Source organism: Ascaphus truei, chromosome 4 (genome assembly GCF_040206685.1).
Source record: "Ascaphus truei isolate aAscTru1 chromosome 4, aAscTru1.hap1, whole genome shotgun sequence".
NCBI lineage: Eukaryota > Metazoa > Chordata > Amphibia > Anura > Ascaphidae > Ascaphus > Ascaphus truei.
The window spans coordinates 379,107,875-379,130,670 of record NC_134486.1 but is presented as its reverse complement, the minus strand read 5'-3'; positions in this window follow the sequence as shown (position 1 = coordinate 379,130,670).

Here is a 22,796-nt window from a genome sequence, read left to right as displayed (position 1 = left end):
GGTGTTCTATGGCCTGGCTACATGTCTCTGTGTAGTGCATACCTGCTGGCAACAGGAGGGCCTGAGTCTCCCACGATGACATGGGGGACAACAGGACAGGTTACTGGAGTGGATGCCTTCGTTCTCCTTCAATAGTGCAGCGCCTCCATCTGTAGTAAGCCCCAGGGAGCGGGGTGGAATCCCTACCACAGAAATCCAGAGATTCCAGTCTCACACAAGGTTCTCTTTAAACAGCAGACTTCTTTATTCACTCAGTCTCCCGCAGCAGCAGACAGGTACAGTTGATTTACAATGCCACCAGCTGCTCTCCTTAGTGATGTTCCCTGCCTCCACTCTGGACCTTAGGGCCATCCAGAGTGGGGCTAGCTCTTCCCTCACCCCCTAAGCAGGGTGAGAGGTATTTGGTCCACCTCACTATAAACTATCAGCTCTACTCATAAGCTGCTCACTCCTCTCCTCCCTAACACTTACTCTAACACTCCTTACTGACTGTCAGACTCACACTAAATAGGAAATGCACTTCTCTTTATGATCTCAGCAGGCACCGCCCTCGTGCCTCTTGATTGGACACAGGATCAGATGACCTACCTCCACCATTCAGGGCAAGTGCTTGAAGTGGGGGAAACCCATGATAACTCCTGGCAACCTGCCCTTACCAGGGATTATGCCAGGAGGAGGATAGAACTATAGCCCCATTTCTTACCAGGGCTACATAGTAATGCATTGACTGTGTCATATTTGACCCAACTGCTTCTGCTGGAGCAGTTGCAGTTCCTGAAATTACACTTTTCGGAGAAACACTCCCTCGCTACCCTTTAACTTGACTCCATGTTCTGGTGCTTCTTTTCTAGTAGAAATGCTTCCTTTTTTATGTATGCCCTTTTAGATATTTTCTCATATTCCCCCCCTATCCCACAGGTATTTGTAATCCACACAAGATGACTGTTTAATTAATAGGGCATTACTGATCTTGACAACTTACCTGGTCAGATGATATTTGTAATCCAGAGTGGTACTGTACAGTAAGTATTCAATGATTTGAACCAGTCATTTTTACAAGTATGTATAATTGTAATACATAAGGAACTACTGGCTTGTTGAAGCCACTCATGATTACTGTTTTTACTAGATAAACTAAAAAGTGAGATTTTTAGGACAGATCTTGTATGTGTGTAAATCTAGGTATATTTAATTTTTTTTGTCGTTTTCAGCAGCTTTCCATTCAAATATTAAGATAACTCAATTATTCATTACAAATGCTTATACACTTTATATATTATACACTTTACATATATTCCATAAACATATCATATCATAATTAGTGCTTGAATTGGTTTGAAAATGTAATATGAAATTATTGATTGCCATCAGTGTAGTTAGTAAGAGTTTCTATAGTATGCTTATAGTAAGGCCTCTTAAGTATCCTTTTATTGCATCCACTGCAGGTGTTATTACAGTGAATACATTTCTCAGTATGGGATCCCAGGCCTTTAGATGGTGCCTGGCCCTTTGTCAGAATTGAGGCCCTAAGGAGCTGAGAGCACGTCTCAATCCCAGCCAGGAGAGACTCAGACTTACTGTAATTTGGCATGCCTCCACCCTAGCACAGAGGGGGAGGGCACAAGGTCTGCACCTGGATTGGCTTCACACCGACCTAGTGTCACCTCAACTCATGTCACTCATGTTACTCTGTCAACGAGAGACCTTTTAGATATATAAATTGAAGACCCTGGCCCCTAATGGCTTAAATATTGATTTAGATATAGGTGCCTTCATTTAGATGCTTTATCTAAGATCTTGGATTTATTCCTTTTCGTAGACACTCTTAGGCCCGGGCCATAGAGGGGGGAAGCCGTGCTGAACAGCACTGACACTGAGGCTCGCCTGCTGAAGCTGTGCGATTCCATGCACATACAGGCGAGCCAGCGGGCGCGATAGGGATGCGGGGGGAGGTGGTGGGAGGCGGGGCAGTGACGTCGCTGGGCCAATCGCCCGCGACGCACTGACGTCAACGTAACGGCGCCGACGTCACGGCGCCGTGACGTTGACGCAGCTTCGCGCTGATTGGATGTTTTCAGCCGACAGCGTGCTGAAAAACAGCTTGGCGCTCGGCTGAAAACTCCATCTCGTCAGCACACCTGCCGACGCTTGCGTAAGCCCCCTCTCAAGGCATCCTCATTGAGGATGCAGGTGCTCAGCGCGGAGCTTCCGCACGGCTCAGCGCGGCTTGTCCGTCTATGGACTCGGCCTTATAGTTTGGTAATATCTAAGATTTTTGGGTTTTCATTTACCAATAAAGTGGGTGATTTGAGTGCACTATCCTAATAACAGGAGCCCATCTACGAGGATGGACATCTGAGGTCCATGTCTACTTTTTGCTATTTCCTTATTAGAGTAATATAATGTCATTCTTGTATTGGTATAAAGACTATGAATTTGCCAAATATATTTGACAACAGGTCGTTGTATTATGTTTTTATGATGTCTTAAGTAGCATCTCGTGTTGTTGGTAGCATTTTTAATATTTTAACTATTCACATTTGATGTATAATATGTATTAGTTTGCTTATTATTTTAGATATCTTAATTACTAAAATGCTTTTATTAATGCTTTTAATAGGGATTCCTTTAAAAGCCCTTTCTGTTTTTTGACATCTGAAGTTTTATAGTCCATTTGTTCTAAAGTATTCCAGATTTTAGTGATACTGCATTATTACGTCTAGAATATGTAGCTAAGCAATTGTTTTTAACTGTGAGAGACGAGGGGGCATCTATTATTGTCCTCTTTATCCCTTATAACAATATGGTCAATTGATCTAGACAACAGCAAAATATTAAGTCCACATGAAAATAAAGTTATTTATTATGACTTGAGTTAGATGAATTGTTAAGTTATGTTGATTGTTGATGTTATTATTATTTTCCTGTAAACTATACATGTAGATATGAGGAGACATGTGTAATGTTTATCCATGTTTTATATGTGTTTATTATTGTGCCAGTGTCCTCGCAAGACACACTTAAGACTTAATTCCAAGTGTCTGGGAGGATATGTACGATTGGGGGTGGGACTATACCAAGGACTTGCATCATCAGATTTTTTTAGCCAATCACAGGCTGGGACATACGATCTGTTGGAATGGACACTTTCCACACAATTAGGTGCAATGCAACACCCGTGTCTAATTGAAATCAATTGTATTGGGTCTATAAAGAGAATAGAATCACTAGGACTAGATCATAGAGCCTGATGAAGCCGTGTTAACGGCAAAACACGTAGCTCCAAACCGCCTGCTTTTTGTCCTGTTGAGGCTTCCATAGTTGCTTGCAGTCACACCAGTTCCAGCTTGACGCAGCCCTGGTTACCGGACACGGTGACAGAGACATCGCTGCGTGAGTGTACACGGCTTTTACCTTTGCGGACATGGACATTTTTACATGTGAGTGTATTTGTGTTTTTCTACCAATAAATGCTGTTATTTATATCTGAAATACGCTCCATAAATCTCATTATATCGTGGGGGAACTACGTGGGAGAGAGGTGCAGCTGACATCACGTCATCTGATATAACTGGTTCCACTGATTGACCCTACACACAGCCGTGCAGACTGTGAAGGAAGCCATAAAGATATCTTTCTATTCATCTGTGCTTACACATGGCCGTGTAAGTTATGTGCATATTTATTATTGCCCTATCCCATCATCTCTATCACCCATTGGGTACAGATTTGTACACTCTACGCATTTATCGCTGATTTGCTCCTGCTTAGTCTTGATTGTCTACCTCACAGTCTTGACATTCCCATTGTCCTTTGCTCTCCTATTGTTTCTCTTTTATTCACATGTTCTAAGAATCTTGGACAGATCCGAGTGGGGTTTGAGCAGATAGGACTCATCTCTGGAGATACAGTACTTATTGTCATCCATCACGCTAGTATCACACACTGTGTTTATACTCCCTGTTCCCCGCTTGTGGTGCCCCTGGTTTGAGTTAGCGCCCTAGTTTCTGTTTTACCACTCATGGAGGTTGCCTGAGGGGAAAACCCAAGATGATAGCCTGCCACAGCCTGCAGCAATCAGGAATTAAATGACAGGGAGAGGCAGAAGGATAGCCAGAACAAGCCATGACTGCACTCTCCCCTAGGTGAAAAATCCCATGTCCTCACTGGGAACCAGTTTGGGGCACTTTCCATCAACCTGGAACCTGAAATACAACACAAGGTTACATATAAGATGTCAGACATTAACCATTGTCTTAATATAGCAGACATTACTACAGGGTCATCCACTGATTACAGTGATTAAACAAACAATATTCTCCCAACATGAAGAACAATAAGATCCCTATTTATAAAACTTGGGGTTGGGGTTCTTAAGCACCTGCCCATCGAAATGCTTGGTCCATACAAAATGTATTTTAGGAGGACCAGGCCTCTGGCGGAGTTCTACCCGTTCCTTAAAAATACGCCTGCCCACGCACCACTCATGATGTTACAGATCCTTGACTCATCAATAAATTCGTGTCTACTGTTTTGGACCTCAGATAGTCTAGTACTGCCTGCTTTAGCCATTCGTCTTTATTGGCATCAATATCATCCATAATGGATGGTAATATACAATAATCCAAACTGTCCAGCACTCACTGTCTATAAAAATCATAAGTCAAAGATGGAATAATTCCAAAAATATATGATTTAATGTATACACAAGAGAACTAAAAACCAAAACCACATACCACAACCACTAAAGTAAAGTAAAAATGCAACATAATATAAAAATAAACATAGGTAGTCCAGTGAAGGGATAAGGGGAGGAGGGAAACCAAAGGAGAAAAAAAAGGGGGACAAGACAATACACTAATGGGTACAACAAGGGGAGACAGCAGGGGGCAAAGTTTCGGGGAACACCCCTTCGTCAGGCCCATTCCCTCTCGCTCCAAAGGAACAGAGGGGTACTTCCCTGTCCCCACGACATACAGAGACAAAATCAAGTCCCAAACAAGATTAACCCCCCCCCACACACACACACACACACACACACACAAATATAAGGAAAAAAATCAGCTTTGCTATATGGCAATGGGTATATGTGAGATTCCCAGAGGAAGCAGGACAAGTGTTCACAGTCAGCAAAAAAGACAAAAGTCAAACCACAGGTAATCTGTATGCAAGTTCAAAGATCCTGCTCCTCTCATGTGCAAGGGGCGTCTGTGAGTCACATACTTTCCTTCCTTATATAATTCCTTATATTTGTGTGGGGGGTTGTTTAATCTTGTTTGGGACTTGATTTTGTCTCTGTTGGTCATGGGGACAGGGAAGTACCCCTCTGTTCCTTTGGAGAGAGGGATGACGGGCCTGACGAAGGGGTGTTCCCCGAAACGTTGCCCCCTGCTGTCTCCCCTTGTTGTACCCATTATTGTATTGTCTTGTCCCCCTATTTTCTCCTTTGATTTCCCTCCTCCCCTTAACCCTTCACTGGATTACCTATGTTTATTTTTCTATTATGTTGCATTTTTACTTTAGTGGTTATGGTATGTGGGTTTGGTTTTTAGTTCTCTTGTGTATACATTAAATCATACGTTTTTGGAATTATTCCATCTTTGACTTATGATTTCTATAGACAGCGAGTGTTGGACAGTTTGGATTATTGTAACTTATTATTAGAGGAACTGGGTCCTCTTTTGTCCTTGGCACCCTGCACTGCATATATATCTGCTACTGATTTGTGAGTGCTGTTTATCAGTATTTTGTTCTATCATCCATAATGGGTTCATGTACATATGGAAATTCGTACCCATGGACTGTCTGTAACGGTGAAGAATGGTTCTATCAGCCCTACTAAACTTTAACAATTTATTGGTACCAGTCTGGCCAGGCAATACCTAAAATTGAGGTTCCTTAGGGTCCACCTCCTGGGACAGTATGGCTGGTCCCTTAAGTGTTACTACACCCAGCCTGATTTCTTCCACCATCTTTCAGAGGGCTTCAGCGGTATCCTCTGGATAATATTGACCCTCTTCCCACCAATGATCTACAGTGGGACCGTCAACTAAGAGGATACGGGTCCTCTGCATGGTGGGAAATACCCACTAAACATAGGGTCCCACCACTTAAGGGGTCCCCCTGACAGATGTTCTGATTTTGGACTACCGGACCTAGTGTTCATCTGAAAGGACACTACAGACATTGCTGACTGCTGAGATAATGAGGCCCCTCTAAATGATCTAAAGGACCCTGGGGATTTAGCCACCGGTATTCGGCTTGAAGCTGGTATTTCACCCTCTGAGTCATCAGACCAGGCCGCAAAATCCCCCAAATCCCAGTCCCGGTAATCAGTTGAGAAACTAGTGGACACATTATCACTTGGGTAATGGGACAACACATAGGTGGGATCGACAGTGGTAGGAATAGTGGTCACAGCACAAGCGGATGTAGTGGGGGTGGTTATTAACTGTCCTGAACAGGGGCGGCCTTTAAAAACGACACTATGGCTGGAGGCCAGTGGTCGGGGCCTATCACTGTCCATTGCAAGTCCAGGTGGTGCGGGCTTACCACGGCCCCAGGGAGGTGGTATTGGGGTGGCATTAAGGGACCCAAGGGTCTGGCGACTCCTTCCTGTACACCAGGCCAAGTATAAGTGAGAGGTGGAAGGGGACAGTCAAGCACTCACCACTTGTTCGGCCGAGGTTCCGCAGCTTTAGCAGGCGTGCTCTTGGTGACGTCATCGCTGATGGCCAATCTCGTGAGGTTCCCAGACTGGCACAGGTCTGGCGCTGAGGATGATGTCACGTCCGGCCATGCCGGAGGTGCAACACCGCTCTGCGCACCGAACAAGGCTCCGCCTGGCTCCAACAGGATCTGGGCTAAAGTAAGAAGTTGGAGCCTCGCCCATCTGCAGATAGGGGATGTCCTCTGGCGCCACCGGATCAACCACGGGCGTGTCCTTCCCTACTCCGGCGTCATCCTCAGGTATGGGACTCTTCCGGGGCTCCAGATGCACCACGGCCTGTCGGAGGAACACCTCGGATCGGGATTCCGCCTCAAGCTGCAGGTAGGTGACAGTCTCTCCACAGGTTTCAGTCTGCTCGCATCATCTTCTGAGGAGGGTAAGGACGCCTCCTCCGGGGAGAGACTTCGGGGCACCCTACATTCCCTGGCTCCCACGCCGCCAGAGGAAGCACACCCAACACCCCCGGAGCAGTCAACTCACCCACCCGATCATCAGGTACGGGTTGTACGGGTTCCAGTCCTGGAACCAGCGGGAACAGCACGGTGGGTACCGCAGCTGGCACGACTCTGGCACTGGACCACGTCGGCATCCGGGCATGATGTCTAGGGCACACAAGCCCAGTATGTCGTCCGTGGCAGGGACAGCTGTAGGGGCCACACCGGTGGGTGTAGAGGCCCAGTCAATGGCCTGGATACTCCTTGGTGAAGCCAGTTTCCTGAAGTTTGTGGTTCAATACTATATCAACACCTCTGATCGATGAGGAGTCTGTTCCTTCATCCAGGAATTCAGTAGATGCATTTCCACCAATCAGAGCTTCATCAATTCCACCTTCTGTTCTGGTGACCACCTTGCCTTCAACTTCAGGTACCTCTGGCACAGTGCTGGCAGGCTGCATGAAGAAGGCCCCACAGTGCTGGCACCACTGCGTAGTGTCAGCGTCACCTCCGGGTAGTTGGCATTGCGGGCAGATGCTGCGCAGATGGCATTGGCCATTTACAGTGACTACCAGGTAGCCTCCTAGTAGGTGAAAGTTGGCGATTTCTAATGCAGACATTCTCTTTTAATTGAGATGAGGTGGTGTAGGCAGCAGTAGGGCACTGTAGCTCTTCTCTTTAACTCAACTCCGTGGAACTGAGATGGATCAGGGTATCGTCAGCTCCTCCTAGAGCAGGAACAGCCTCCGACTGGCTCTTTGGTGTGTCCACTCCCCTGGGTGGAATATAGGGCAGGGGCATAGAACAGGGTGTGACTTGGCTCCAGCTGAGCCAATCACATTGATGGGCGGGGTTAACTTTGCTGCCAAAAGTTTCCAACTAAGTTTTACAGGAAAAGCTTGTAACTTGGTTTGCAAGCCCATGTGGTCCCATTTTTCTGGCGGGAACACCATTTTGAAAGCACAGTCCATGCGGTGGACTCCTTTTTGAGCAGCAATATAACAGTCCATGAGGGCAAAAGGTACACAGGGTCTCCTTACATTGAATTTTATGCAGCTAAAAGGGTACACGATCCCTGAATTTCCCGTCAGGGTGCGCCCCAACCACTGTTCTGAGGTAGATGAAGGGTACACGCTCCCTGGAAATTTATCACAGATTTCCCCACAACAAGCACCATATTTGGGCAGCTAGAAAGGTACATGCTCCCTGGAAATTTCCCACAGGGTACGCCCAAACTACTGGTCTGAATTAAATGAAGGGTACACGCTCCCTGGAAGTTCCCACAGGTATGCCCAACAGTCTCTTTTTTTCTTAAGGGTATCCATGCTCCCCGGTTCATTTCCCTCAGGGTACACCCCAAATAATCCTTATTTTCAGTAAGGGTCTAGGCAACCCCCTCCCTAGTGTCACCTCAGGGAGAGGTTCCCCCCTTCCTTAGCTTACAAAATGGGTGCCTAGGGTCCCTGGTGAAGCATCATGGGCCTCCGCCCCTGCTTCTTCTGTGCTACACTGTTGCCCTGCTCTGAAAGCCTGCCCTGTTCTGCATCTCAGCAGTGCCTCCAGTTGTAGCCCTGCTTCTTCGCCCCCCTCCCCCCCTCTGGGAGATCTTGCTATAGCTACAGGTATCATGGTGCTTAATACCTGTGAGGTTCCAGGAGAGATGAGCGTCCGTGATGGTAAGGGAAACAAGCCAGGCTTTTCCTTGGGATTCAGGATTCCTTCTTGGGTGTCAGCGCCTCAATTCACTGCAGGCTTCAGGATAGCTGGAGACAGTACCCACTGTGAAAGTCATGCTTCATACTCCGGACCAATTGACTATAACTTAGGCAGGGTATATAAAACAGGATCCTTTATTGCTTCCACTGCAGGGGTTATTACAGCGAATACACTCATCAATTGAGGCCTTGCAATCTGTAGATCTATTCAGCTCAACCCCCTAAGGAGCTGAGAGCACGTCTCACTCCCAGCCGGGAGGGACTCAGACTCAACTCCAACGGACTATAATTTAGAATTCTCCTCTCCAGTACAGAGGGGGAGGGCACAAGGTCTGCACTGATTGGTTGCGCACAGACCCAGTTCACCTCCACCCCTGTCACTCAGAGAGGCTGCATGAGGGAGGGGAAAAACCCCACAGGATAGCCTGCCACTGCCTGTAGCTATTAGGATTTACGTGACAGGGGGCAGAAAATATAACCTGAACCAGCCGTGGCTACATGTAAATCATTTTATATTGTAATATACGAATATTATTGGCAAACATATTACAAATTATACATGTGTAGTACATCTCACAATTTAACATATGTAAAATTATATTTAAATATAATATGAATCATATTAATTTCAAGGTTTATCACAGCTATTACTCTAGGTAACAAAGGGAGGATGGGATCCATGTTACACCACAGACCATTCTTGTAAGTTTAGAATGGTCTCACTGCTGTTAAATACTTTCTATCGACGAGGGACTGTAGGTTTAACAGACATAACTCATTTGTGTTGGATCTACTTAATTATGTTCTAACACATAATTACTTTGTCTTTGATGGGCTATATTACCACCAGACCCAGGGTACCGCTATGGGCACAGCTTGTGCCCCCACGTATGCCAACTTGTACCTGGGCTGGTGGGAGCATAGCCACGTTTTCAATGAGGCTCTCTATATGTACACTGACCACGTTTCTATGTGGATCAGGTACATAGATGACATTTTGCTCCTATGGGAAGGTCCTATCCAACTTCTTCATGAATTTGTTGAGAAACTAAACACCAACACTCTCAACTTGAGGCTCACGACTGTGCTGAGTACCACGTCAATAACATTCCTAGACCTTAACATCTATGTGGACTCTGACCGTAATATTCAAACCAAGGTCTATAGAAAAAGTACAGCGACTAACAGTCTGCTGCTCGCTCAAAGCCAGCACCCCAGTAGCCTCATTACAGGCATCCCTATAGGGCAATATCTCCGACTTCGGCGGAACTGCTCTACCATTGAAGAATTCATAATTCAATCTAAAGAACTTAGATCCAGGTTTCTCAATCGTGGCTATAACATCAAGACACTGAACAAGGCTTACCATCGGGCACTACATAGTGATAGGTGTTCACTTTTGTCCAATAACAAGGTTAAATCTAAGGACAAAATTATCAGAGTCATTGGCACCTACAATAAAAGATGGTGGGCCATCAAAAAGATTTTCGCTAGACACTGGCATCTCCTTCAAGCAGATGATGACTTGGTGAAGGTTATAGGCCCTAAACCCACTATTACCAGCAGACGGTCTAAGAACCTACGAGACTCACTAGTAAATAGTCATTTTCAGCGTCCAAGGACCACAACTTGGCTGAGCCCTGTGAAGGGCATGTATCGCTGTCAAGGTTGTAAAGCATGCAGACATATTGACGTTGGCAAAGTGTTCACCAATCATGACAATACATCTCAATCTTTATCAACTTTATCAACTGTCGGACTCCCAACGTTATCTATCTCATCACATGTAACTGTGGTAAGAGATACGTTGGAAAAACAACAAGACAACTCCGCAGACGTGTTCTTGAACACATTAATTCCATCAAGCACTCTGCCGAGACTTCAGTTGCCAGACACGTCACACAATATCACAACGGCGATATTAGTGTAATTAAGTTCATGGGCATTTATCAGTTGAAATGTCCCATGAGAGGGGGTAATATTGACCAATCTCTACTTCGTATCGAAGCAGAATGGATCTACAAACTTAAAACTAGGAGCCCTAATGGACTCAATGAGGGGTTTACTTTCACACCCTTCATTTGACCCGAGAGCGCTCCCCGGTTGGACCTTTATATTCATATTTATCCTTCATTTCGTGTAGGTTAGATGTGAATATACAATTCACATATGCGAAAACTTCACGAACAGCCAGGCTATTTTCCATGCCCATGATGTTGGTTCCTAGCTTTTGGTATTGATATAAATTATAGGATTATTATTATCATTTATTATATTATTGACTATAATACCAGAGCTCTAAATACCCATCAGCGGTGTTTGGTCGTTGTGTACATGTGTATATGCGTATAACTAATTTGGTATAGACAATAACTTCACGCATATATACAGTCATATGTTTTTTTTAAAATTGTTTTATTTTCATTTTTATCACTACATTACATTATGACACACTGTGGAGTAAAGAATATTGGGGGACTACATAGAAAGAACTATATACTTGTAATCACTCCTTAAAATACAGTGGACTAAGGTCCTGCTGTTCCTTCTCTACCCCTGTTACATACAGTACCTACGTCTGGTGGCATGGTATAAACATCATGTCACTTTAAATATTTAAATAAGTATCACACTGATAGAAATAAAGCTAAAGCAACCTTATCTACCCGTCTGCGCATGCGCGATGTGAATGCGATTTGTCTTTGGGTCTGGGAGCATGCGCAGGGATGATATATAAACACTGACACTGTTAACTGAGTCAGCGCACACGCGCTTGCAGTGGAGGACATTTGTTTTCACCTCCTAGTCCTCACGCATGCGCTGTGCGGTGCGAGAATGGATGCACAATCTGTGAAATTTTCAGAGTCCCGGCGCATGCTCACTCAGCCCCTGTGGTTCAATTGTAAAGTTGCCCAGTTTCTGCGCGTGCACGGGGCGTCGTGGTAAGGTGGGAGATTCTAAACTGCCCACGCATGCGCAGGAAGGTGGTGTGAGCGCAGGAGGATATTACTATGTCCCCAGGCATGCGCATTTGAAGGGCTGACGTTTGGCAGCTTCTAAGTCCCAGGGCATGCCCCCATTACGTTGCTAGCAATATGGCAAATATTTTCTAAGTGCTGACGCATGCGCATTATGACTAGGTGGGATTTGCTGTGTTCACCAACTCCCTGCACATGCGCAGTACAGCTCTACACGCCGATTATATAGGTGAGTCTTAAGAGCCCAAAAAACAATCGTACAAACATAATAAAATGACACTTTATCATCTAAATGTGTAATTATTTGTTTTTATTGCTTATTATGGCCATATGTGTGTTTTGGAGGTGTACTTAGGTATATGATGCATTGCGCTGGTGCAACAGCTGTTAACCACTAATGACTAATCTAGGTACTGCTGGGGTATAAAAGGTTTCAGTCCCCTCTCCCCCAGTAATAATAATTTATCCCTGAAGAAGCTCCTTTGCTGGAGGGAAACGCGTGTTGGACGCGCAGTTGTGTCAGTCTCCTACTTGGAGCTCTTTTAATGTAGTGCCTTTAAGTCTCCTGGCTTTATTTATGCAGACGGCATTAGCTGGATAAATATAACAACAGGCAGTGAGTCTGCCTCCCTGCTACATACAATACATGATATATGCACAATCTGAGCCTCTCTGCTGGGTAACCCTATGTCAATGGTACTGTGAGTCCCAGCTCAACTATACTGAGGGTTATTGTCGATTGATTGCGCCTGTGTCAGCGTCACTTCTCAAGCATATGCATTTAATACAATCATAGGTGTTCGCTGCTATATATATCATTGCAGGATTGCTGTGTCTTTGACCAGTTAAAGGCTCACTGAGTAGGATACGGTTACCTACAGTCTGCATATAAACTCCAGAGGGGTTAATACCCTGACTTTCAGCATCCACTGTCCTGTCAAACCCAAGAAATATTGCATTTGGGTTTGTACAATCATACATTTATTGACAGGGTTGCACGTTATTGTACATTTAATTCATTTTTTAAACACATAGTACACTACGTTTGGTAATATATGTTTTAAGTAAATTTATTAAAAGTTAGATTTTACATTATGTAGGTGTGCAGTTAGTGAATTCTTTAGGGGACTCATTAATTTTGTGTTCCCCTTCCCCCTCTTTTTGCCTGATTACTCTAGGTACCAGCAGTGTTTGTTTTTGACCTATATTACGGTCAAATATGCCTTCTAGAGAATTACAGGATTATAAAATATGGTAGTTTCAAGAAATACTGGCATAGATTTAGGGATTTATTTTATACCATCCACAGCAGCCGATCAGGCTTTTTTTCGGCCTGAAATTCCCCATTGACTACAATGGGTAATTTTGCCCGAAAAAGGGCCTATCGTCTGTTTCTGCTGATACAGAATAAGCCTGTTAGGGTGAAGCTATCTAAGGCTTGTTGAGAAGGAAGTAAATTGTAATATAGTACTGGAGTACGGATTAAAATAGAGGTACTATTTTAAATAGTCAAAGGTTCCTTCGTAGCAGATATCCTTTTTCTTAGTTTCCCATCTCTGCTGCACCACTGCTCTACCTATAACACTCCAGAAACAATGATCATTAAAAGGGAAAACTGTAAACTCAAAAAAAATTTATCCCCAGTGTGTTTTCTGGTACCCAGGCTCCTAGAAATGCTATTTTTCAATTATTGTGCATTATAATTTTTCCACTTGGATTACTCCTGCTAGAAAATTGAAAGTGCCTCAAAAAATAATAAATGAACAGTTGTGTGTTTGGATGTATGCCAAGATATCAGCTGATTCCTATCCAACAACCCCCTACATAGAAGCTGCATAAAATCTTTTGCACCTAAACAGTCTCTCGCAAAGGCATAACTAAAATGTAACATTTGCCAAAAACAACAACTGTACTGGATCAATTCTAAGAGTATGTAATGGGACTAGAAAAAAATAAGGATTTTTTAGGGAATCAGATTTAGTTACACGTGGGATACTTGTAAATCACAAGGATACCACATAAAACCAATGCAGTCGTTTAGCTAAAAACAACAATCATGCTATTCAGTAAATCAAGTTAAGAGCTTTGCCATGTTTTGATCAGTGGCAGATAAGTAAAAACATTGTAACACTTATTGTCCTTGTATATGTCAAAAACATTTAGCAATGCACTTAGAAGTCCATGCAGGTCCAAGACAAACTAAAGGTCAACCAAATAACTGCAGGTGTGCTTTAAAAAAAAATATATATATATATATATATATATATATATATATATATATATATATATATATATATATATATATATAAATGGCTGCTAGAAGATTGTTGTTGGGTTACAAGTATACACCTGACAAATTGAACTTTGACTCCCTTGCTAAATAAATAATGACTTACTTAGGGGCTTATTCAATAAAGTGGAATAGTGCCGATTCAACACTACCTTTCATTCAAGTAAATCGGAGATTATGTGCGGCAGTGCCAAATAGCCACTAGCGCACTTTATTACATAAGTCCCTTAGTTTAACTCACTGCAACGCAATAAATGTGTTACCTTCCATGACCTGGATGATTATCTGATATACATGACATTCTCAATTTATAACAGATATCATTGGGTAAAGCTTGTAAATGTAATATTACATACTATATTAGTAAGTCAAGCAGTATACTGTATGTGCTGTGTATAGAAATTGAAAGGAATGATTACTTGACCCAAAGGGTTTAAAATGTAATGCTGGTGCCTAAGGCACACAAAGATAAGGTGACATCCTACTGTAGGTGACAATAAGCTGGTTCTCAAAAGAGGTTCTCTGTGTCGATAAATTGACTATATCTCAGAACTCTGGGAGGAGAACACACAAGTTGCACCAAAGGTAGACTTTAGTGGCAGCCAAAGGGTGGCAGCCATTTGCTGATGTTAGAGATGCTCCAACACACCAACTTTCTCATCCCTCTACCCCCTGTACCCTATCTTTCCACTAACCCTTCCTTATAGATTGTAAGCTTCTTCGGTCAGGGTCATCCTTACGTTCTGTTACAATATATGTTAATGTTTGTTATTTTATTGTATTTTGCCTTATTGTACTGCGCTACGGACTATATCAGTGCGCTATAAGTAAATGATAATAATAATAAACTGTTATTTGTGATCTTTTAAGTTCTAGAAAGAGTGCTGTTATCATTAAAACATCACTGTTTACCAAGTGTATTCAATGAAGGAGTCTCTTTTTGGTAAAAAAAATATATATAATTTAAAATGCTATTACACATATTTATCTATGGGAAAGTTACATGGAATTTCCATTTCAAATCTAAACACTATCTGTGATGGTGAAATGTCCAACATCAAGCTGTCCTTACATTTCCAAGAGGTTTTAAAATGATAGTGTGTCAGGATAGGAGGGGGTGAATTGAGCACATGTTCGCACCAGGATCTCTGTGTGAGATGTTGGCATTGGGCGCTGTCCAACGCTAGTCAAGTTCACACCCAAGGATCACACAGCACAGATGCATATTTTGGAAAGGAGTGAGAGGATGTCAATAGCAAAAGTAATGGTGAAGCCAGGCAAAGGAAACTAGAGGGGATGTAGTGAAAACTGCCCAAAGTACATATTGAAAATAATTGGTTGTGTTTAGTGAGAAATAAACATTATTACAACAAACTAGAAGAACAAGTGTTTTAACAAATATAGCAGGACATGCGATTCCTGAAAAGTCACCAAAAGGACACGTGATCACAGTAATGGATACTGATTTAATTTTCAATGACTTTTGTGCTTTCTTGATCAAAGTTTCCCATCAACGTGTATGAAAAAACAGCACCAGATTTAGAATTGAAAAAAAAAAGACGTAATATTTTCTTTAGTAAACCTGGCAGTGTTTTTCTTTGAATACGTGTTATACCAGTTTTGAAGCCCCAATAACATTGATCAGTAACCCTGATCAGGTTTTCCTGATCTGAGTCAATATGCAAGTAGTCAATCACATTTTGTAAAAGTAATTACAGAGGATAGGTAAAATTTGTAATTGATGCAATAAAACAGTAAACCTTTATAACAGGGAAAATAACTTGCTAGGAACTCACTGTATTTATTGAGTGCAGCTGATTTATGTACTCAAGAAAATTGTAGGTACCCGATAGAATTTTATATGTATTTATATATGCACACAAAAACAAACATACAGCACCACTAAATTAAATGATGTTATATTTATGAATAAAATAATTTCTCAAGAATGATTTGATAATATTATTACATTCACCTATGTATTGGAACAGTGAAGCTGCAGGAGATCCAGCACAGGCACTTCAGCACAGAACCAATGGTCGAGGTTACAGACTGGGGACAATACCAGGTAAGGCTTCAGCGACTGAATGCTTCAGCACAGGAGTTTCAGAACAGGAATGGCCTCTGGAAGGAGGAGGCTTCAGGAAAACAGGAAGCTTCAGCATAGGAATGGGCTCTGGAAGGAGGAGGCTTCAGGAAACAGGAAGCTTCAGCACAAGGGCTTCAGCACAGGAATGGCTTCCTGAAGCAGGGTAGATACTGGAAGCAATGAAGGCCTCTGGAAGCATGGAATATTGAAGACAGGCCACTGGAACAGTGAAGCTGTAGCGCAGGGGATCCAGCAGTGGCAGTTCAGCACAGGAAGGAGAGACAGGCCAAGCAGAGGTGCTTGTGACAAGCACAGGTTACAAAAGAAAGTCTTCAAGGAATTCAAGAATTATGCTCAGCCCCTTCCTGGTGGAAGGGCTGACCCTAAAAAGCACAGACAGCCAATAGGGGCAGAGCTGCAGAGAAGCAGCATCAATCAGACTACAGTGCAAGTCCAGAAACAGCTGTTCCCAATTGCTCAGTTCAGGAAGAGATTTGTCTGGAACCTCTACAGCCATCTAAGGGTGAGTTCCAGCCAAACCCAAGACCGGAACCCTTACATGTGGCAGCGTCTTGAGGACGTGCATCTTCATCCTCTCCTGCTTCAATGGAGCATGAGTTGGTCTCATACAATGCCTTTAATCATCCGACGTTTGTGAGTGCGCTACCTTTAAATGTTCAGAAGATTAAAACTTATACCAGATTTACACTAGGAGTTTGCACCTTCTCCTCTCTATTTTCTTATATACACTGTGACAGAAACCAGGGGATGGTAATAAATTCCGTATATAGGGCTCCCAGGATACTAGACAGTTTCTATCCTGTTTGGCCTGGGAGTGCAGCCTTATAATACATACACTCCATCCCACAGTTTGGCAAGCGCTGGAACTGAGGGATGAGAGATCCAGACCAGAGTTTGTCTGCTGCCTGATTTCTGTCACCTGTCATGCTAATTAGGAATCAGGTATGAAAGACTGATTTCCTGTTTGCTCTGGTCTCCCCACAAGAGCCAGGAGGCTGGAAGGCTGCTGAACTACAGAGGGGAGAAGCCTCTTCCCCAAACAGGTTCAATCTTTCTGTTCATTTGTGTAAGACTGCAAAAGTACCGTGTTTTGATGTTGGAAGTGGAAAAGCCACTTCCAACCCTGAGTCAGGGATATCTAAGTTAAGTTATCGCTCAGGTGAGCAGCTTTTGTTTTGATCTGTTTTCTGTTGTATGCACTGTGGCAGTCTCAGTGCCTGGGACTGAATAAACCAGGCATAGCCTGTTTAAAGGAACAGTACGTGACGCCTCATCATTTAACCTACCCTAAAAGACCGTGTTCTAAACAGTCCCGGACAAACGACGGAGCCCCGGAGTAAGCCGTTTGTCACATATGGTGGAGAATGCGGGCAGAGCACTAGGGGGTCTGCGGGTTGAAGAACTTTGGAAAAAAAAAAAAAAAAAAAGTTTTTTTCATCCTCTGCAAACAAGATGGAAGACGTGGTGGGTGCGCTGGTACGCAATGTCGCTGCCCAGAAAGACGCGAATGAAACCCAGCAACAGCTGTTAATAGCCCAGCAAGAAACTAATGCAAACCAGCAGCAGACGAATGCAGCCCATCAACAGCTGCTAATAGCCCAGCAAGAGATTAATGCCAACCAGCAACAGGCGAATGCCAACCAGCAACAGGCGAATGCAAACCAGCAACAGACGAATGAAGCCCTGCAAAACGCGAATGCAAACCAGCAAGAGACAAACCGCTTGCTGAGAGAGGAGCAACAGCGGTTCGCTCAGGGCTTACAGCAGGAACTCGAGATCCTGAGGGGGACTATCAGTAACCTTCCACTGGCAGCGGCAGCCCCAGTACCGAAAATGACCAGGGCAAGCCACTACCTTCAGAAGATGGGACCCTCGGATGATGTGGAAGCCTATCTTCTCACGTTTGAACGCACGGCACAGAGAGAGGGATGGCCAGAAGCTGAGTGGGCTGGTCTAATCGCACCCTTCCTAAGCGGCGAACCCCAGAAGGCTTACTTTGATCTAGAGCCAGCCGAAGCTAACGTCTATGCAAAATTGAAGTTCGAGATCCTCGCCCGCCTCGGCGTAACCACGGCTGTTCGCGCCCAAAGGTTTCACGCATGGTCCTTCACGATGGATAAAGCCACCCGAAGCCAGATGTATGACCTCATCCACCTCGCCCGGAAGTGGCTACAACCCGAGATCAACTCAGCCAGCCACATCGTGGAACGGTTGGTCATGGACCAGTTCTTGAGGAAACTTCCCTCTGCCTTACGCTGTTGGGTCAGTCGGAGTGACCCCCACAATGCGGATGAGCTTGTGGCCCTCGTAGAAAGGTACAATGCAGCAGAAGAGCACCCGCAACCCACAGTCGTGGAGCAACCCCACTACCCGAGGTTCCAGGACTCTTCCAGAGACGGTAAAAGGGTACCGGGGTTAAGGGGCGCTGAAGAGCGGCGACCACCTTCACGCAGCACCAGCAACAGTGGTTCGCACACTAAGGGCAATAGCCAACATGGGGAGCCTGGAAAAGGCTCTAAGTGGGACACAGACTATGTACCTAAATGTGTAAATTGTCATGAGAGGGGCCACACAGCAAAAATCTGCCCACTAAATGATGAGCCCATGCAATGCAACAGCGTGGAACCTTATTCGCTGTTGTCCCAATGTATGGGCCCTAGCCCAGAGGACCCCTTGAATAACCATCTGTGGGCATTTGTAAAGGTTAATGGTAAGAGGGTTCGGGCACTTCTTGACTCTGGGAGCATGGTCACACTAGTGTCCGAATACCTCTTGCCCATTAAGAAGAAACAGGGAAACAGTTCACAAAGAGTGGCAATTTGTTGTATACATGGGGATAATCATGAATATTCCACTGTTGATGTTTTTTTTGAAACAGAGTTTGGTTCTTTAGATTTCAAGGTGGGTATTGTACCCAAACTGGCACATGATGTGTTAATAGGGACCGACTTTCCCCATTTTCTAAAAATGTGGTCCCCCGCTCAGAATAGCGCCCAGAGTTCAATAGCGGACCATAATGAAGTATTAGAAGAAACAAATCCTTTCCCTTTTTCAGAAATGGAGGTTGACGAGGGCCCAAATAAGAAGGGGGAAAAGGAGGAGTGCTGTAAAATTCCCTTCCCCATCACTACTTTGGTAGGGAATACCCCAAATCAAGATGTTGAGCAGACACTTACCACCCCAGAACCGGATAAGACCCTCGCTGACATAGAGGTCAGTCCTGGGAGTTTTAAGAAGGCCCAGTGGGAGGACCCCACATTAGCGGTAGCAAGGGGAAATATACGGGACCAGAATAGTACTCCTGGCCAACCAGATAGGTCACTTGCTTACCCCTACTTCGAGGTAGAGAACGACCTAGTATATCGGGTTGATAAAAGGAAATCAGTTACAACTAAACAATTGTTGGTACCACGGACATTCCGTAACGTAGTATTACACCTCGCACATAGTCATCCATTGGGGGGACACCTAGGGGTGGAAAAGACAAAAGAAAAGGTTCTCCGAAGCTTCTATTGGCCTGGGGTTCTGGCAGAAATTACGAATTATTGTTCCTCATGCCCAGAATGTCAGATCACCGCCCCGTTCAAGGCGTACCGCAGCCCATTGGTACCCCTTCCCATAATAGAGGTACCATTTGACCGGATTGCTATGGATCTAGTAGGACCCCTAATAAAGTCTGCTAGGGGACATCAGCATATATTGGTAATATTAGATTATGCCACCCGATATCCGGAGGCAGTTCCCCTACGTAGCACCTCAGCTAAAAACATAGCAAAAGAGTTAGTAGTTCTGTTTTCCCGGGTCGGGATTCCTAAAGAGATTCTATCTGACCAGGGAACACCATTTATGTCCCAAGTAACAAAAGAGCTATGTAAACTCCTAAAAATCAAGCATCTCAGAACCTCAGTCTATCATCCACAAACAGATGGTTTAGTGGAAAGGTTCAATAAAACCTTAAAGAGCATGTTACGGCGGGCGGTTGATAAAGATGGGAAAAACTGGGATTGTTTGTTACCGTACCTGTTATTTGCCATTAGGGAAGTTCCCCAATCATCCACTGGCTTCTCCCCGTTTGAACTATTGTATGGCCGACACCCAAGGGGCTTACTGGATATAGCCAAAGAGACTTGGGAACACGAGGTTACCCCTTACAGAAGTGTAATAGAGCATGTTGCCCAGATGCAGGACCGCATTGCTGCAGTCCTACCCATAGTGAGGGAACACATGGAGAAAGCTCAAGAAGCACAGAGGAATACATATAATAAGGGTGCTAGGGTCAGAATTTTTTCTCCAGGTGATAGGGTACTAGTTCTGGTTCCCACCGTCCAGAGTAAATTCCTTGCTAAATGGCATGGGCCATATGAGGTCTTGGAAAGAGTGGGAGAAGTAAATTATAAGGTAAGACAGCCAGGTAGGAGGAAACCTGAGCAAATTTACCATATAAACCTACTCAAGCCCTGGAAAGATAGAGAAGTCTTGTTAACCCTAGTACCCCCAGGTCCGTCAGAGAATCAAGAAACTGACCCAGAGGTTAGCATAGCTGAAACCCTGTCTGTTCATCAGAAACGAGAGGTTCAGAATTTAGTGAAAAGAAACAAAGAAATCTTCTCTATACGGCCAGGTAGAACTAGCGTTATTGAACATGACCTAGTCTCTGAACCGGGGGTCCGAGTTAACCTTAAACCGTACCGAATCCCAGAGGCCAAAAGAAAGGCTATAAGTTTAGAGGTTAAAAAAATGCTAAAACTAGGTGTAATTGAGGAATCCCAAAGTGGGTGGAACAGCCCTATAGTCTTAGTCCCAAAGCCAGATGGTACAACAAGGTTTTGTAATGACTACCGGAAACTAAACGCGGTGTCAAAATTTGATACTTATCCTATGCCCAGGGTAGATGAACTTGTAGAGAGACTGGGCAAAGCCCGATATCTCACAACCCTAGACCTAACAAAAGGGTACTGGCAGGTTCCCCTCACAGAAAGGGCAAAAGAAAAGACAGCCTTCTCAACCCCAGACGGCCTCTTTCAGTATAAGGTGTTGCCTTTTGGCTTACATGGAGCTCCCGCCACATTCCAAAGAATGATGGATAAAATTTTAAAACCACATGCTCGGTATGCTGCCGCCTACCTGGATGATGTGGTAATCCATAGTGAAGATTGGCAATCCCACCTTCCAAAGGTCCAAGCTGTGCTTGACGCAGTCCGGTCTGCTGGACTAACTGCTAACCCCGCTAAATGCACTATTGGTCTGGAGGAGGCCAAGTATCTGGGATATTCTATTGGCAGAGGTTTACTCAAACCCCAAACACTCAAAGTGGAGGCGATACAAAATTGGCCAAGGCCAGTTACAAAAAAACAAGTAAGGACCTTTTTGGGGTTAATTGGGTACTATAGAAGGTTTATTCCCAATTTTGCAACTAAGGCAACCCCACTAACTGACCTCACAAAAGCAAGAGGACCGCTAATGGTAAAGTGGTCCCCCGAAACCGAACAGGCCTTTAGAAGCCTGAAAGAAGCTCTCTGTGCCCAACCAGTGTTGGTCACACCTGACTTCTCCAAAGAGTTCGTAGTCCAAACCGACGCATCTGAGGTAGGGCTGGGGGCGGTACTCTCCCAGGAGTCTCAAGGTGAGGAGCACCCCATCCTTTATTTAAGTAGGAAACTAAATCCCCAGGAGAAAAATTGCTCCATAGTAGAGAAAGAGTGTCTCGCAATAAAGTGGGCTGTAGAGACGCTCAAATACTACCTGTTGGGGAGAAAATTCCGGTTGGTCACAGATCATGCACCCCTTACCTGGATGTGTCAAAACAGGGAAAAGAATGCTAGAGTGACCAGGTGGTTCCTAAGCCTACAACCCTTTAAATTTTCTGTGGAACACAGGTCAGGGCACAAACATGGCAATGCTGACGGGTTGTCAAGGATGCACTCCCTAATATCCATGGTCGCTCATCCCTCGAGGTCTGAGCTGGGGGGGAGGATATGTGACAGAAACCAGGGGATGGTAATAAATTCCGTATATAGGGCTCCCAGGATACTAGACAGTTTCTATCCTGTTTGGCCTGGGAGTGCAGCCTTATAATACATACACTCCATCCCACAGTTTGGCAAGCGCTGGAACTGAGGGATGAGAGATCCAGACCAGAGTTTGTCTGCTGCCTGATTTCTGTCACCTGTCATGCTAATTTGGAATCAGGTATGAAAGACTGATTTCCTGTTTGCTCTGGTCTCCCCACAAGAGCCAGGAGGCTGGAAGGCTGCTGAACTACAGAGGGGAGAAGCCTCTTCCCCAAACAGGTTCAATCTTTCTGTTCATTTGTGTAAGACTGCAAAAGTACCGTGTTTTGATGTTGGAAGTGGAAAAGCCACTTCCAACCCTGAGTCAGGGATATCTAAGTTAAGTTATCGCTCAGGTGAGCAGCTTTTGTTTTGATCTGTTTTCTGTTGTATGCACTGTGGCAGTCTCAGTGCCTGGGACTGAATAAACCAGGCATAGCCTGTTTAAAGGAACAGTACGTGACGCCTCATCATTTAACCTACCCTAAA